The sequence below is a fragment of the Chiloscyllium plagiosum genome, unplaced genomic scaffold (genome assembly GCF_004010195.1).
Source record: "Chiloscyllium plagiosum isolate BGI_BamShark_2017 unplaced genomic scaffold, ASM401019v2 scaf_163, whole genome shotgun sequence".
NCBI classification, from domain to species: domain Eukaryota; kingdom Metazoa; phylum Chordata; class Chondrichthyes; order Orectolobiformes; family Hemiscylliidae; genus Chiloscyllium; species Chiloscyllium plagiosum.
In genome coordinates this window covers 8,625-11,925 of record NW_025214028.1, presented here as the reverse complement: position 1 = coordinate 11,925, position 3,301 = coordinate 8,625, and the positions used below count along the sequence as shown (strand labels likewise).

Below are 3,301 nucleotides of genomic sequence, written 5' to 3'. Positions count from 1 at the left end.
TTGCAAGATGTCACCATCTATTTCCCTACAGTCTATATCTTCCATATCCTTTTCCACAGTAAATACTGATGCAAAATATTCATTTAGTATCTGTCCCATTTTCTGTGGCTCTGGAACAGGAACCAGTGACGGTGCTGAAAACAAGGAACAGAAAATTAGAGTCAGGGTTGTTGGATTTCAGAATGACGTCAAGCTTAACAGTGCAGAAATGGATTCAGTTGGTCTAACCGGTCTGTGCTGGTGGTTTAATCTCCTCCATGCACACCACCTCCTATTTTAGATCATCTCACTTTATCAGCGTATCCTTCTCCCTGACCTATTTATCTATCCTGCCCTTAAATGTATCAACGCTATTCGTCTTGACTAGTCCCTTGAGGGCGTTCCACATTCTCACCGCTCTAGTTTCTCCTGAATTTCTTGCTGGATTTATTGGTAATTCCCTTGCATTTATGACCTCTAATTTTGGTCATTCATATGCCCCTTCATAATTTTAAATATCTCTAGGAAGTTACCCAGCAGTTTTCACTTTCTCTTTCTGTTTGACTGTTCACTTAGAATGTGTCGTGTTAATTTTGTGGAATGTTGGCTGAGCTGAGTAATGAGCCAGTGCATACCATCTGGAACATTTGAGGAGGAACTGGATAAGGTTCATTGTACAGGGCAGGGGCATGAGGAACAATCACAATGTAACCAAGTGTCATGATCCTGCAATGCTCCCCCATCGAATGACAGCCCTGTAAATTCTGAGAGAAGCAAGGGAATTTTTTTAGAAACTCGTTGGAGCCGATGCAAAGATTTAAGAAAATGATTTTGGTGGAAATTCATCTCCAGGTGGATGCAGCACAAAGTAAGTTCCTGAACGTCACAATGATAGTGAAGCAGATAGTTCCTGGATAAAGTCGAGAATGTGGTGCTGGGAAAGCACACCCAGGTCAGGCAGCATCTGAGGAGCAGGAGAATCAATGTTTCAGGCATAAACCTTTCATCAGGAAAGTGGGGGTGGGGAGGAAGAGTTTACGTGGACCATCTCGGACACCTCCCTTCCTTTCCTAGACCGCTTCACCTCCATTTCCAGTGACCAACTCAATACTGACATCTTCTACAAACCCACCGATTCCCACGGCTGCCTGGACTGCACCTCCTCCCAACTTGCCTCCTGTAAAAACACTATCCCTTACTTCCAATTCCTTTGCCTCCGCCACATATGCTCCCAGGAGGACCAGTTCCACTCCAGGACATCCCAGATGGGCTCTTATTTCAGGGTCTGCAATTTCCCCTCGCACATGGTGGTTGATGCCCTCCAGCGCATCTTCTCCACTTCCCGCACCTCTGCCTTTGAACTTCACACCTCCAACCACAACAAGGACAGAACCCCACTTGCCCTCACCTTCCACCCCACTAATCTCCGGATTAAGCATATTATCCTCAGCCATTTCCACCACCTACAATCGGACCCCACCACCAGAGTTGCAAGTGTGGTGCTGGAAAAGCACAGCAGGTCAGGCAGCATCCGAGGAGCAGTTCTCACCTCCTCTATCCCCTCACCCCCCCCATTCCTGATGAAGGGCTTTTGCCTGAAGCATCCTCCTTGGATGCTGCCTGACCTGCTGTGCTTTTCCAGCACCACACTCTCAACTCTTATTTCTAGCATCTGCAGTCCTCACTTTCCCCTTTTCCAGGATAAACGCAGGAGGACATTCAGGAGAAGGTCAAATGCAAAGTGTGGAACATGCGACCAGAAGGAGGGGTTTGAAGTGAATAGCAAGGGGAAACTAGATAAGTACATGAGAGAGAAAGCAATTTCTGTTGATGGGCTGGGATGATACAAGGTCAGAGGAGATGTGTGTGGAGCCAAAACCGTGGGAATGGACCAATCAGATTGAACGCACAGCACAGAAATAGGCCATTCTTATGAAGATGGCTGGGTTCACTCCCAACATAGCAATCAACCAACTGAAGAGGGTTACAGAAAGTGCAAGAGAAACTCAGCAGGTCTGGCAGCATCTGTGAAAATAGAAACTGTTAATGTGTCTTGTTGATGAGCACAATTTCTGCTTCAATTTAATTTGCGACCCACCTCTCATCTTGATTGTCATTCTCACTCTTGCTGTTTTTATTGTCCGTTGCTGGACATTCCAAATGCAATTTCAGTGAGTTCTGAAGAAGGTCACTGGACTCTCAACATTAACTCTGCTTTCTCTCCAAGGTTGGTGCCAGCCCTGCTGAGTTTCTGTGTTTGTTTACAATTTCAGCAGGTTGTGAGGCCACCACAGAGGGCCCCAAGGGTTTGCTGTTGCCCCAATTTGTAGGAGGCGATACTAAGGTTAGAGTGGCAAGTTCCCTGAAGTAACAGTCGTTAGGTGACTTTACCTGTTCATTTTAGAAATATTGAAAATAGGAGCAGGAGTAGAAACAGTTAATGCTTAGAGTCCAGTTTGACTCCTCATCTTGAGTTCTGGAAAAGAGTCATATTGGACTCTAAATGTTAACTCTGTTTCTCTCTCCACAGATGCTGCCAGGCCTGCTGAGTTTCTCCAGCATCTGTGTGTGTTTCAGATCTTCAGCATCTGCAGGATGAGGCATTTGCTTACCAAAGAAAATGCTCTGTTTGGACTTCACTAGAAAACCCCTGAATCCCACCTCCACAGTCAATTGATATCTCTTGGCATTACCACGCAAAACTAAAAGTGTATAGAACTGAGGAGAAAGGATATCCTTTGCAAATAAGATGCAAAGCAAATAGACTGTGAAATTGCCCAATTCCCCTACGTTTGTAACTTTGAAAAATAGTTACTGACAATTATTTAAATAAATTATAAAATGAAAGACAGACTGGTGAATATCATGTAAATGATTGAATATTTCATAATTCGCGCTGACAACACATGGGCTTTAATACAAAGCACAGATTACAGGCGCCTTTTCATTCTGTAAATGAATGACATGCATTTATTCAAAATATGTAAACAAGGGAAGAAAATTAACAAGGCCCATAATATTATAAATGTGCAATCCTTCTATTAAAAAATCGTTTGCAATTGTGAATAGTGGTTGTTTGTTTTATTTGTATTGTCATGGCGATTTGGTACCTGCTGCTGTCATGGTGATTTTTCAATAAACCAATTATCTAACTGCTTGGTATTGTAGGTGTATCTAATTAAATAAAACGAGATTTCAAAATTGCTCAGTCGAGAGACTCTACAGCTTGGGGGGGCGGTGGCATTGCTCAGCCAATGCAGAGGGCAGTTACATGTCAGCCACATTGCTGTGGGTTTGGAGTCACAGGAAGGCCAGACTGGGT

The 3,301-nt window shown here is 44.0% G+C and overlaps 1 long non-coding RNA gene across 3 annotated transcripts in view; it reads left to right on the top strand.

Moving 5' to 3' along the window:
• LOC122547782 overlaps window positions 1–3,045 on the top strand; it is a 27,412-nt gene extending 24,367 nt beyond the window's left edge. For all 3 annotated transcript variants that reach the window (XR_006311090.1, XR_006311088.1, XR_006311089.1), the window contains one exon: window positions 2,510–3,045. This is a non-coding gene — a long non-coding RNA (uncharacterized LOC122547782). The remainder of the gene's footprint in view (window positions 1–2,509) is intronic.
• Window positions 3,046–3,301: the final 256 nt, after the last annotated feature.